Here is a 15293-nt window from a genome sequence, read left to right on the forward strand (position 1 = left end):
CCCAGCAGAGGTACATCTTTCAGATGCAGCAATTGTCTGAGTTCTCAGATCTAAAATGCAATGGATATCATAAGTAAGGCTGCTGAATTTGGGGTAAAGTTTTTCAAAATTATTTATGAAATGTGGGTGTCGCTGGCTTGGGCAGCATTTATTCCCCATCCCTAGTTACCCTTGAGAAGGTGGTGGTGAGCTACTTTTTGAAACGCTGCAGTTCTTGAGGTATAGGTCCACCCACAGTTCTGGTAGGGAAGGAGTTCAAGGATTTTGACCCAATGATAGTGAAGAATCAGTGAAATATTAACAAGTCAGGATGGTGAGTGACTTGGGGGGGAAACTCCAGGTGGTGGTGTTACCATGTGTCTGCTGTCCTTGTCCTTCTAGATGGGAGCGATCGTGGGATTGGAAGATGCTGCCTAAGGAACCTTGGTGTGTTCCTCCAGTGCATCTTGTAGATAGTACACACGGCTGCCACTGTACATCGGTGGTGGCGTGATTGAATCTTTGTGGAAGGGGTAGCGATCAAGTGGGCCGCTTTAGTGTTGAAGTTTTTGAGTATTTTTGGAACAACTGGAGAGGATTCTATTACACTCCTGACTTCTGCCTTGCCGGTGGTGGATCAGCTTCATGGAGTCAGGAGGTGAGATACTCACCACAGGATTCCTAACCCTCGACCTGTTCTTTGAGACCTGCACATTTTGAGACGTGGCCCAAATTGTATTCAAACATTTGCGGGATTAAAATTAGAACGTTTAACAGGACATATGGCCCAAATTCAAAAATAGTAAAGGAAAGATGGAAGAAACATTGTGGAGACATCAGCTATAATGTTCCAACAACTAAAAAAAAATCATTGGAAATGGCATTGGTGTAAAAAAGGTTTGAACAGTCACTCATGCTAAATGCTAAAGGGATAAGTTTGAAAAAGTTAGGTTCGTGAGGTGTGCTTGGTTGCATCACTTGTGCCTTGGAGTCAGAAGGTTGGGCACCCAAGTCCTATGGCAGAGATTTGAGCACAAATTCTCGGCTAACATACAAAATGGGTTTGAAGGATTGAATAGTCACTCTGTTTCCTGTGTCCTCATGTTGCTACGTTATAAATTACACTTCCTATTTTTTTGACATGGGAAAAATTCTTTAGATGGTACAACCCAACTGAGTCGCTATTACCAAAATACTTAAACCCTGACCTCATCTGAACTAAACTCCTGAGGCGCACATTCACACTGGAGACTTTCTTCATGTTATTTTTACCACAACTTTTTTGTTGGCCCTTCTATCAAGGTTTTTGAATACCTAAATAAGAAGGTAATTAATCATTTCATTAAAAGGGAACAAAGTTATGAAGGCAGCACTTTCTGTTCCTCCTGTTTACCCTGGATACAAAACAAAACGAGTAAAGACGTATATTTTGTCCATTATTAAAATATATATATATTTCTTTATAAATTTAGAGTACCCAATTAATTTTTCCCAATTAAGGGGCAATTTAGCCTGGCCAATCCACCTAGCCTGCACATCTTTGGGTAGTGGGGGCGAAACCCACACAAACACGGGGAGAATGTGCAAACTCCACACGGACAGTGACCCAGAGCCGGGATCGAACCTGGGACCTCGGCGCCGTGAGGGCTAACCCACTGCGCCACCGTGCTGCCCTAAAATATATATTTTTTAATTAAGTCTCTTTTCCTCCAAGGGTTTTCCAACAATGCTATGAAGATCCAAGGATTCCTTTCTGCCCAGATGTCGCTCCATTCATTTCAAAATGGGTTAACTTCACAAAGGCCTGGAAACAAATCTAGAGCCTCTCCACTTCATCTCCCCAAAAAATCCCTAGATTGGTTTCCTGCATTGAGGCAACTGGGGATTGCTCCTCAGGTCAATGGGAAGTCACAATCTTTATCTGATTTAATCTGATGATGCCGTGGTCATGAATCTTGGGATGTCTGTAAACAAATAAAAGGAGCTCAACAAGTGCAAGTTGCTGTTGTTGCGGCATCGAGTAAAATGAATGGAGTTGCTTTGGCATGAGGGATAAAGGGACCAGTGTCTGTGGGCTGCCGCAATACTACAAAATTGAGGGGTCTTTTAGCAAGAATTTCAACATGCAGGACAAAGCAACTGGGTTGATTGACCCATCCACCACATTCGCCCCGTTCATCAAAATTGCAACATGGCAGCAGTGTGTATCGTCGACAAAATGTAATGCGGAAACTTCTAATAGCACCTTCCATATCTGCCACTTCCAGCACCTGGAAGGACAAAGCAGCAGATGCCAGAGTGCACCACCACCTGCAATCTCCCCTCCGAGTCACACACCATCTTGCTCTGGAAAAACATCACTATTTATCAGGGCAGGGCCAAAATCCTGGAATTCCCAACTCAACTGTGGGAATACCATCACCCCACCAGCTGCCCCCGTTCAAGAAGGCAGCTTACCAGTAGGTTAGTCAGAGATTGGCAATAAATGCAAACCTTACCAGCAACACCCATAACACATGACTGAAAAATGACAAAAAACACCAATGATTCAGTAATTGGCTGGGTTAGACAAATCCAACCCTACCAATTACCGCCCTATCAGTCTACTCTTCATCATCAGCAAAATGATGGAAGGAGTCATCAGCAGTGCTATTAAGCAGCACTTACTTGGCAATAACCTGCTCATGGATGCTCACTTTGGGTCCTGCCAGGGTCACTCAGCTCCTGATCTAATTACAGCCTTGGTTCGAACATTGTCAGAAGCGCTGAATGTCAGAGGTGAGGTGAGAGTGACTGCCATTGACATCAAGGCAGCCTTTGACTGAGTATGGCATCAAGGAGCCCTAGCTAAACTGGAGACAATGGGGATCGGGGGAAAACTGTCCACTGGTTGGAGTCATACCTGGCACAAAGGAAGATGGTTCTGGTGGTTGGAGGACAATCATCTCAGCTCCAGGATATCACTGCAAGAGTTCCTCAGGGTAGTGTCCTCGGCCCAACCATCTTCAGCTCCTTCATCAATGACTTGCCTTCCATCATAAGGTTAGAAGTGAGTGGGTTGTTTGTAGATGACTGCACAATATTCAGCACCATTCACGACTCCTCAGATAATGAAGCAGTCCCCATGTCCAAATGCAGCAGGACCTGGACAATATTCAGGCTTGGGATGACAAGTGGCAAATTATATTTGCGCCACACAAGTGCCAGGCAATGACCATCTCCGACAAGGGAGGATCTAACCATCACCCCTTTGACATTCAATGGCATTACCATCGCTGAATCTTCCACAATCAACATCCTGGGAGTTACCATTGATCAGAAACTGAACTGGACTAGCCACACTAATGCTGTGGCTACCAGGGCAGGTCAAAGGTTAGAATTTCTACGGCAAATAACTTATCTCCTGACTCCCCCAAAGCCTGTCCACCATCTACAAGGCACAAGTCAGAGGTGTAATGAAATACTGTCCACTTGCCTGGATGAGTACAGCTCCAGCAAAACTCCAGAAGCTCAACACCATCCAGAACAAAGCAGCTCGCTCGATTGCTCCTCCTTCCACAAACATTCAAACAATCCAGCACCAACAAACAGTGGCAGCCGTGAGTACCATCTACAAGATGCACTGCAGTAACTCACCAAGGTTCCTTAGACAGCACCTTCCAAACCCACGACTACTACCATTTATAAGGACAAGAGCAACAGATTCCTGGGAATCCCACCACCTAGAGGTTCCCCTCCAAGTCACTCACCATCCTAACTTGAAAATATATCGCCGCTCCTTCACTGTCAATGGGTCAAAATCCTGGAACTCCCTCCCTAACAGCACAGTGGGTGTACCTACACCTGAAGGGCTGCAGCAGTTCAAGAATGCAACTCACCACCGCCTTCTGAAGGGCAACTAGGGATGGGCAATAAATGCTGGCCTGACCAGCGACACCCACATCCCACAAATGAATAAAATTAACCTTTGGAACAGACCTCAGTGGAATGGTACGAGGGACAGTCGACGAAGCACATCTGGTGGATGCCTTTCAGTCCACCCTGGTTTCTGATTATAGTGAGGTGAGAGAGAATCTCCATTTGACCCCCGTACCTCCGTCGAGCTGACTCTCAGATAAATCGCTAAGGTCCACTGTTATTCAACAATATTAATGGGCGGCATTTTCTGGCCTCCCAGCCGCGTGATTCCAAGAAGCACCATTCGCTGGTGGCAGGATTCTCGGCACCTGCCGCTGTCAATTGGAATTCCCGTTGAAGCCACTAGAAAATTGCACCGCCAGCGAATGGTCGGAAAATTCCGGCCAATATTTACAGGCAGCATGGAAAAACACCTTTTGCCACAGAACTGATTTAATGTGTCGTAGCATTGGAAACCTATTTGGCATTTTAGTGTCCCATTAATCAGAAGATTGTGATCGAGAATCTCCAGCTTTGGAAACTACAGAATTATGCAATGCAGAAGGAGGCCAGTTGACCTATCTTGCCTGTGTCAGCTCCCTGAAAGAGCTTTCTAATCGGTACCTTCCCCATAGTCCGGCATGATCGTGTTTTCTATCCAGATTCCAGCTGCATTTTCCGTGAATAATCAGCAAAGCCAAAAGTATGTGCGAGGAGTTTAATTGAAGTTTGATGAAGGTTGCATCTTCTTACCCCACCCCCGCTCAACTCGGGATCATCGATTCTCATTCATTGCTCAAAGCATGTCAGTTTCAGATGCAAACCTGGTCAGTTTCACTTAGCCGGTGATGGAAAGCAAGTGAATCTGTAACTATTTAGTGCACTGTGCAAGATAATTTAGTGCAGTTGCTCTATCAACATTTGTCTCAACTACAAATTTGTAAATGATGCATCGCTGCATTTTACTGTCAACTAAACAGGAAGCGTTGGTTTCTGGCCAAACCCACAATTTAAGCAGTTGTGGTTTATTGGGTCCATGTGTTGCTGCCACCAAATATGTTTTGAGTATTGCTGAAAAAAGACACATGCTGTCTTACCACTCAGGACGGACGCAAGAACACAAAATCTTAAAGAGAACGACAATTTGCACAGCATGAAATAAAGGTTGCGAATTGATTGGCAAGTCAGCTCTGATTAGATGACACAATGACATGTTGACCAGCCAGAGACTACTTGCTAACCAATCAGTACCCCTTTTCTCGTGCAGCATAAATTGTTGTCCCTTTTGAAATTTGGTATTCCTGCATCTGCCCTGATGCGTGAATGGCAAACCATTTCAACAGCATGGGCGGGATTCTCTGATCCTGAGGCTAAGTGTTGATGCCGTCGTAAACGCTGTCGTGTTTCTCGACGGTGCCAATGCGCGCAAGCGCAATGGCTCGCTTCTCCGCACCGGCCCCGACGCAACATGGCGTAGGGCTACAGGGGCCGGGGCGGAGCAAAAGTCGTCCCCAGCCCAAGAGGCCAGCTCTCTGATCGGTAGGCCCCGATCACAGGCCAGGCCACAGCGGAGGCCCCCCCGGGGGTTGGACCCCCCCTCCTCCCCCACCAGGCCGCACCCAGATGCATCCAAGCCGAGGTCCCGCCAGGTAAGAGCAGGTGTGGACGGTGTCGGCGGGACTTGGCATTTTTAGCATGGCCACTCGGCCCATCCCAGGCCGGGAATCGCCGGGGGGGCCCCGTAGAGCGGCCCCCGACCGGCGCCGCACCGACCCTTTGGATTTCGGCGGCAGCGGTGCGCAGGGGCCTTCTGGGAGGTGAGTAGCGACTTTAAAACCACTTACCTTTACAGGAGCAGCCCTTTGGATCTCGGCGGCAGCGGTGCGCAGGGGCCTTCTGGGAGGTGAGTAGTGAATTTAAAAACTCTTACCTTTACAGGAGCAGCCCTTTGGATTTCGGCGGCAGCGGTGCGCAGGGGCCTTCTGGGAGGTGAGTAGCGACTTTAAAACCACTTACCTTTACAGGAGCAGCCCTTTGGATTTCGGCGGCAGCGGTGCGCAGGGGCCTTCTGGGAAGTGAGTAGTGAATTTAAAAACTCTTACCTTTACAGGAGCAGCCCTTTGGATTTCGGCGGCAGCGGTGCGCAGGGGCCTTCTGGGAGGTGAGTAGCGACTTTAAAACCACTTACCTTTACAGGAGCAGCCCTTTGGATTTCGGCGGCAGCGGTGCGCAGGGGCCTTCTGGGAGGTGAGTAGCGACTTTAAAACCACTTACCTTTACAGGAGCAGCCCTTTGGATTTCGGCGGCAGCGGTGCGCAGGGGCCTTCTGGGAGGTGAGTAGTGAATTTAAAAACTCTTACCTTTACAGGAGCAGCCCTTTGGATTTCGGCGGCAGCGGTGCGCAGGGGCCTTCTGGGAGGTGAGTAGCGACTTTAAAACCACTTACCTTTACAGGAGCAGCCCTTTGGATTTCGGCGGCAGCGGTGCGCAGGGGCCTTCTGGGAGGTGAGTAGCGACTTTAAAACCACTTACCTCTACAGGAGCAGCCCTTTGGATTTCGGCGGCAGCGGTGCGCAGGGGCCTTCTGGGAGGTGAGTAGTGAATTTAAAAACTCTTACCTTTACAGGAGCAGCCCTTTGGATTTCGGCGGCAGCGGTGCGCAGGGGCCTTCTGGGAGGTGAGTAGTGAATTTAAAAACCCTTACCTGGTCCCGTGTCTGTTCTTTTCTGTTTTATTGGTTTTTATATAAGGCGGGAACCGGAAGTTCGACCCGCGGACCTCTGGGAAGTCCCCCCTCCAACCAATAAATTCTGGTGGAGAGGAAACCCGAGACACTACACGTGTAGTGTCTCCCACCCGCCCTCCTCCTCTAACCTAATAATAAGACCCATTTGTTGTGAGGGAAGTGCCATATTATATTATTATATTATTAGCATTGTGCAGGTCAAGGTTCGGAGGTGGAGGAGCAGTCTCTGTCAGCGAGAGAACCTGAGAACATCTAAGACACTCAGAAGGTAAGAAGGTAAGTAAGTGATTTTTACTTATTTTTACTTTTATACCTTTTTTCAAATTGTGTGTGTCGGGGGGAAACTGAAGTGACATCACAGAAAAGCTGTGGCTAGTATTTGGTAACTAATTAAACATAATAACTTAATTATAATTTAGAGGGATATCTAAGCCAGAGATCGGAGAGTACTATAGTTAGCTATCGCATTTCTATTAGAAATCTAGTGCTAGGAAACAGATAGTTGACAGTAACTTTGAAATTTAAAAAAAAATATTTAAAAAAAAAAAGACAAATTTTAATTTTAATTAATTGACGCAATGTCAGTTAGAGGGGTGCTAAGCTCTGACTGTGAGATGTGGCAGGTCCGGGAGGCTTCCAGCGTCCCAGATGGCTTCATCTGCAGAAAGTGCACCCAACTGGAGCTCCTCACAGACCGCATGGTTCGGTTGGAGCAGCAATTGGATGCACTTAGGAGCATGCAGGTGGCGGAAAGCGTCATAGATCGCAGTTATGTAAATGTGGTCATACCCAAGGTGCAGGCAGAGAAATGGGTGACCACCAGAAAGGGCAGGCAGCCAGTGCAGGAATCCCCTGTGGTTGTCCCCCTCTCGAACAGATATACTCCTTTGGATACTGTCGGGGGGGATAGCCTATCAGGGGAAAACAGCAGCAGCCAGAGCAGTGGCACCACGGCTGGCTCTGATGTTCAGGAGGGAGGGTCAAAGCGCAGAAGAGTAATAGTAATAGGGGACTCTATAGTCAGGGGCACAGATAGGCGCTTCTGTGGATGTGAAAGAGACTCCAGGATGGTATGTTGCCTCCCTGGTGCCAGGGTCCAGGATGTCTCCGAACGGGTAGAGGGCATCCTGAAGGGGGAGGGCAAACAGGCAGAGGTTGTTGTACATATTGGTACTAACGACATAGGCAGGAAGGGGCATGAGGACCTGCAGCAGGAGTTCAGGGAGCTAGGCAGAAAGTTAAAAGACAGGACCTCGAGGGTTGTAATCTCGGGATTACTCCCTGTGCCACGTGCCAGTGAGGCTAGAAATAGGAAGATAGAGCAGCTAAACACGTGGCTAAACAGCTGGTGTAGGAGTGAGGGTTTCCATTATCTGGACCACTGGGAGCTCTTCCGGGGCAGGTATGACCTGTATAAGAAGGACGGGTTGCATCTAAACCGGAGAGGCATAAATATCCTGGCCGCGAGGTTTGCTAGTGTCACACGGGAGGGTTTAAACTAGTATGGCAGGGGGGTGGGCACGGGAGCAATAGGTCAGAAGGTGAGAGCATTGAGGGAGAACTAGGGAATAGGGACAGTGTGGCTCTGAGGCAGAGCAGACAGGGAGAAGTTGCTGAACACAGCGGGTCTGGTGGCCTGAAGTGCATATGTTTTAATGCAAGGAGCATTACGAGTAAGGCAGATGAACTTAGAGCTTGGATTAGTACTTGGAACTATGATGTTGTTGCCATTACAGAGACCTGGTTGAGGGAAGGGCAGGATTGGCAGCTAAACGTTCCAGGATTTAGATGTTTCAGGCGGGATAGAGGGGGATGTAAAAGGGGAGGTGGAGTTGCGCTACTTGTTCGGGAGAATATCACAGTTGTACTGCGAGAGGACACCTCAGAGGGCAGTGAGGCTATATGGGTAGAGATCAGGAATAAGAAGGGTGCAGTCACAATGTTGGGGGTATACTACAGGCCTCCCAACAGCCAGCGGGAGATAGAGGAGCAGATAGGTAGACAGATTTTGGAAAAGAGTAAAAACAACAGGGTTGTGGTGATGGGGGACTTCAACTTCCCCAATATTGACTGGGACTCACTTAGTGCCAGGGGCTTAGACGGGGCGGAGTTTGTAAGGAGCATCCAGGAGGGCTTCTTAAAACAATATGTAGACAGTCCAACTAGGGAAGGGGCGGTACTGGACCTGGTATTGGGGAATGAGCCCGGCCAGGTGGTAGATGTTTCAGTAGGGGAGCATTTCGGTAACAGTGACCACAATTCAGTAAGTTTTAAAGTACTGGTGGACAAGGATAAGAGTGGTCCGAGGATGAATGTGCTAAATTGGGGGAAGGCTAATTATAACAATATTAGGCGGGAACTGAAGAACATAGATTGGGGGCGGATGTTTGAGGGCAAATCAACATCTGACATGTGGGAGGCTTTCAAGTGGCAGTTGAAAGGAATACAGGACCGGCATGTTCCTGTGAGGAAGAAAGATAAATACGGCAATTTTCGGGAACCTTGGATGACGAGTGATATTGTAGGCCTCGTCAAAAAGAAAAAGGAGGCATTTGTCAGGGCTAAGAGGCTGGGTACAGACGAAGCCTGTGTGGAATATAAGGAAAGTAGGAAGGAACTTAAGCAAGGAGTCAGGAGGGCTAGAAGGGGTCACGAAAAGTCATTGGCAAATAGGGTTAAGGAAAATCCCAAGGCTTTTTACATGTACATAAAAAGCAAGAGGGTAGCCAGGGAAAGGGTTGGCCCACTGAAGGATAGGCAAGGGAATCTATGTGTGGAGCCAGAGGAAATGGGCGAGGTACTAAATGAATACTTTGCCTCAGTATTCACCAAAGAGAAGGAATTGGTAGATGTTGAGTCTGGAGAAGGGGGTGTAGATAGCCTGGGTCACATTGTGATCCAAAAAGACGAGGTGTTGGGTGTCTTAAAAAATATTAAGGTAGATAAGTCCCCAGGGCCTGATCGGATCTACCCCAGAATACTGAAGGAGGCTGGAGAGGAAATTGCTGAGGCCTTGACAGAAATCTTTGGATCCTCGCTGTCTTCAGGGGATGTCCCGGAGGACTGGAGAATAGCCAATGTTGTTCCTCTGTTTAAGAAGGGTAGCAAGGATAATCCCGGGAACTACAGGCCGGTGAGCCTTACTTCAGTGGTAGGGAAATTACTGGAGAGAATTCTTCGAGACAGGATCAACTCCCATTTGGAAGCAAATGGACGTATTAGTGAGAGGCAGCACGGTTTTGTGAAGGGGAGGTCGTGTCTCACTAACTTGATAGAGTTTTTCGAGGAGGTCACTAAGATGATTGATGCAGGTAGGGCAGTAGATGTTGTCTATATAGACTTCAGTAAGGCCTTTGACAAGGTCCCTCATGGTAGACTATTACAAAAGGTAAAGTCACACGGGATCAGGGGTGAGCTGGCAAGGTGGATACAGAACTGGCTAGGCCATAGAAGGCAGAGAGTAGCAATGGAGGGATGCTTTTCTAATTGGAGGGCTGTGACCAGTGGTGTTCCACAGGGATCAGTGCTGGGACCTTTGCTCTTTGTAGTATATATAAATGATTTGGAGGAAAATGTAACTGGTCTGATTAGTAAGTTTGCAGACGACACAAAGGTTGGTGGAATTGCGGATAGCGATGAGGACTGTCGGAGGATACAGCAGGATTTAGATTGTCTGGAGACTTGGGCGGAGAGATGGCAGATGGAGTTTAATCCGGACAAATGTGAGGTAATGCATTTTGGAAGGTCTAATGCAGGTAGGGAATATACAGTGAATGGTAGAACCCTCAAGAGTATTGAAAGTCAAAGAGATCTAGGAGTACAAGTCCACAGGTCATTGAAAGGGGCAACACATGTGGAGAAGGTAGTCAAGAAGGCATACGGCATGCTTGCCTTCATTGGCCGGGGCATTGAGTATAAGAATTGGCAAGTCATGTTGCAGCTGTATAGAACCTTAGTTAGGCCACACTTGGAGTATAGTGTTCAATTCTGGTCGCCACACTACCAGAAGGATGTGGAGGCTTTAGAGAGGGTGCAGAAGAGATTTACCAGAATGTTGCCTGGTATGGAGGGCATTAGCTATGAGGAGCGGTTGAATAAACTCGGTTTGTTCTCACTGGAACGAAGGAGGTTGAGGGGAGACCTGATAGAGGTATACAAAATTATGAGGGGCATAGACAGAGTGGATAGTCAGAGGCTTTTCCCCAGGGTAGAGGGGTCAATTACTAGGGGGCACAGGTTTAAGATGAGAGGGGCAAGGTTTAGAGTAGATGTACGAGGCAAGTTTTTTACGCAGAGGGTAGTGGGTGCCTGGAACTCGCTACCGGAGGAGGTAGTGGAAGCAGGGACGATAGGGACATTTAAGGGGCACCTTGACAAATATATGAATAGGATGGGAATAGAAGGATACGGACCCAGGAAGTGTAGAAGATTGTAGTTTAGTCGGGCAGCATGGTCTGCACGGGCTTGGAGGGCCGAAGGGCCTGTTCCTGTGCTGTACATTTCTTTGTTCTTTGTTTGTTCTTTGACCGCGCCGGTGCCAATGGCACTGATTTTCAGTAATACTCAAGTTCTGTAAGACAGAGTTGCCAAATGTACCTCTCTGAGTTCAGCAATCTCGAATGCAAAGGACTAACACGTATACCAAAAGAAAAAACTACAAAAGGTCCTAGAAAGACCAATATAATGGTTCAAGTCAGGAGATGGCTAAAAAGACCTTTCACACCTCTGTATAGAAGAATACAGTATATTAGAAACCAAGGCAGACCAAGAGAGCGCGTCATGGAGAATTTCAACTGTCCTGAAAAGTGATACAGATGATTAAAGCAGATAGACTAGAGCAGAATCAACAACAACAGAATAAATTAATTTGGTTCCAATGTTGCTGCTGTGCTGGTGGACAGGGGTTTAGTCGCAGAAGCAAAGATATTTGATTTCTTTGTGACAAAAGGACATCCCAAAGCACTTTCCAGTCAATTAAGTGCTTTCAAAGTTTTGTGGCTATGGTTTGCAGGAAACATACAGCAAGGTCCCACAAACAGTAAAGCGGTGACTATTCGATAACCTATATCGAACATAGAACATAGAACGATACAGCGCAGTACAGGCCCTTCGGCCCATGATGTTGCACCGACATGGGAAGTCAAAAAACAAAAGCCATCTAACCTACACTATGCCATTATCATCCATATGCTTATCCAATAAACTTTTAAATGCCCTCAATGTTGGCGAGTTCACTACTGTTGCAGGTAGGGCATTCCACGGACTCACCACACTTTGCGTAAAGAACCTACCTCTGACCTCTGTCCTATATCTATTACCCCTCAGTTTAAAGCTATGTACCCTCGTGCTAGCCATTTCCATCCGCGGGAGAAGGCTCTCACTGTCCACCCTTTATCTAACCCCCTGATCATTTTGTATGCCTCTATTAAGTCTCCTCTTAACCTTCTTCTCTCCAACGAAAACAACCTCAAGTCCATCAGCCTTTCCTCATAAGATTTTCCCTCCATACCAGGCAACATCCTGGTAAATCTCCTCTGCACCCGCTCCAAAGCCTCCACGTCCTTCCTATAATGAGGTGACCAGAACTGTACGCAATACTCCAAATGCGGCCGTACCAGAGTTTTGTACAGCTGCAACATGACCTCATGACTCCGGAACTCAATCCCTCTACCAATAAAGGCCAACACTCCATAGGCCTTCTTCACCACCCTATCAACCTGGGTGGCAACTTTCAGGGATCTATGTATATGGACACCGAGATCCCTCTGCTCATCCACACTTCCAAGAATTTTACCATTAGCCAAATATTCCGCATTCCTGTTATTCCTTCCAAAGTGAATCACCTCACACTTCTCTACATTAAACTCCATTTGCCACCTCTCAGCCCAGCTCTGCAGCTTATCTATGTCCTTCTGTAACCTGCAACATCCTTCCGCACTGTCGACAACACCACCGACTTTAGTGTCGTCTGCAAATTTACTCACCCACCCTTCTGCGCCCTCCTCGAGGTCATTTATAAAAATGACAAACAGCAACGGCCCCAGAACAGATCCTTGTGGTACGCCACTTGTAACTGAACTCCATTCTGAACATTTCCCATCAACCACCACCCTCTGTCTTCTTTCAGCTAGCCAATTTCTGATCCACATCTCTAAATCATCCTCAATCCCCAGCCCCCGTATTTTCTGCAATAGCCTACCGTGGGGAACCTTATCAAACGCTTTACTGAAATCCATATACATCACATCAACTGCTCTACCCTCATCTACCTGTTCAGTCACCTTCTCAAAGAACTCGATAAGGTTTGTGAGGCATGACCTACCCTTCACAAAGCCATGCTGACTATCCCTAATCATATTATTCCTATCTAGATGATTATAAATCTTGTCTCTTATAATCCCCTCCAAGACTTTACCCACAACAGACGTGAGGCTCACCGGTCTATAGTTGCTGGGGTTGTCTCTACTCCCCTTCTTGAACAAAGGAACCACATTTGCTATCCTCCAGTCCTCTGGCACTATTCCTGTAGCCAATGATGACATTAAAATCAAAGCCAAAGGCTCAGCAATCTCTTCCCTGGCTTCCCAGAGAATCCTAGGATAAATCCCATCAGGTCCCGGGGACTTATCTATTTTCAGCCTGTCCAGAATTGCCAACACCTCTTCCCTACGTACCTCAATGCCATCTATTCTAATAGCCTGGATCTCAGCATTCTCCTCCACAACATTCTCTTTTTCCTGAGTGAATACTGATGAAAAATATTCATTTAGTATCTCGCCTATCTCTTTAGACTCCACACACAACTTCCCATCCCTGTCCTTGACTGGCCCTACTCTTACCCTAGTCATTCGCTTATTCCTGACATACCTATAGAAAGCTTTTCGGTTTTCCTTGATCCTACCTGCCAAATACTTCTCATGTCCCCTCCTTGCTCGTCTTAGCTCTCTCTTTAGATCCTTCCTCGCTACCTTGTAACTATCAAGCACCCCAACTGAAACTTCACACCTCATCTTCACAAAGGCCTCCTTCTTCCTCTTAACAAGAGATTCCACTTCTTTGGTAAACCACGGTTCCCTCGCTCGACGCCTTCCTCCCTGCCTGACTGGTACATACTTATCAAGAACTCGCAGTAGCTGTTCCTTGAACAAGCTCCACATATCCAGTGTGCCCAACACTTGCAGCCTACTTCTCCAACCTACCCCTCCCAAGTCATGTCTAATGGCATCATAATTGCCCTTCCCCCAGCTATAACTCTTGCCCTGCGGGGTATACTTATCCCTTTCCATCACTAACCTAAACGTCACCGAATTGTGGTCACTGTCCCCAAAGTGCTCACCTACCTCCAAATCTAACACCTGGCCTGGTTCATTACCCAAAACCAAATCCAATGTGGCCTCTCCTCTTGTTGGCCTGTCAACATATTGTGTCAGGAAACCCTCCTGCACACATTGTACAAAAAATGACCCATCTAATATACTCGAACTATATCTTTTCCAGTCAATATTTGGAAAGTTAAAGTCTCCCATAATAACTACCCTGTTACTTTCGCTCTTATCCAGAATCATATTCGCCATCCTTTCCTCTACATCCCTAGAACTATTTGGAGGCCTATAGAAAACTCCCAACAGGGTGACCTCTCCTTTCCTGTTTCTAACCTCAGCCCATACTACCTCGGAAGAAGAGTCCCCATCTAGCATCCTCTCCGCCACCGTAATACTGTTTTTGACTAGCAGCGCCACACCTCCCCCTCTTTTGCCTCCTTCTCTGAGCTTACTAAAACACCTAAACCCCGGAACCTGCAACAACCATTCCTGTCCCTGCTCTATCCATGTCTCCGAAATGGCCACAACATTGAAGTCCCAGGTACCAACCCATGCTGCCAGTTCCCCTACCTTATTTCGTATACTCCTGGCATTGAAGTAGACACACTTCAAACCACCTACCTGAACACTGGCCCCCTTCTGCGAAGTCAAATCTGTGCTCCTGACCTCTATACTCTCAATCTCCCGTACCCTAAAACTACAATCCAGGTTCCCATGCCCCTGCTGCATTAGTTTAAACCCCCCCAAAGAGCACTAACAAATCTCCCCCCCAGGATATTTGTGCTCCTCAGGTTCAGATGTAGACCATCCTGTCTGTAGAGGTCCCACCTTCCCCAGAAAGAGCCCCAGTTATCCAGAAATCTGAATCCCTCCCGCCTGCACCATCCCTGTAGCCACGTGTTTAATTGCTCTCTCTCCCTATTCCTCATCTCATTATCACGTGGCACGGGCAACAACCCAGAGATAACAACTCTGTTTGTTCTCATTCTGAGCTTCCATCCTAGCTCCCTGAAAGCCTGCCTGACATCCTTGTCCCTTTTCCTACCTATGTCATTCGTGCCAATGTGGACCACGACTTGGGGCTGCTCCCCCTCCCCCTTAAGGACCCGGAAAACACGATCTGAGACATCACGTACCCTTGCACCTGGGAGGCAACATACCAAACGTGAGTCTCTCTCGCTCCCACAACATCTCCTATCTGTGCCCCTGACTATCGAGTCCCCAACTACTAATGCTCTGCTCCTCTCCCCCCTTCCCTTCTGAGCAACAGGGACAGACTCCATGCCAGACGCCCGTACCCCATGGCTTACGTCCCCACCACAAGTATCCAAAGCGGTATACTTGCTACT

The 15293-nt window shown here is 47.5% G+C and overlaps 1 protein-coding gene across 1 annotated transcript in view; it reads right to left on the reverse strand.

Annotated features, from left to right (window-relative positions):
* Nucleotides 1-15293, reverse strand: part of LOC140391337 (cytokine receptor common subunit gamma-like) — a 52157-nt gene that overhangs the window by 13716 nt on the left and 23148 nt on the right. The gene's annotated exons all lie outside the window — the stretch shown is intronic.

Source organism: Scyliorhinus torazame, chromosome 15 (assembly GCF_047496885.1).
Source record: "Scyliorhinus torazame isolate Kashiwa2021f chromosome 15, sScyTor2.1, whole genome shotgun sequence".
Classification (NCBI taxonomy): domain Eukaryota; kingdom Metazoa; phylum Chordata; class Chondrichthyes; order Carcharhiniformes; family Scyliorhinidae; genus Scyliorhinus; species Scyliorhinus torazame.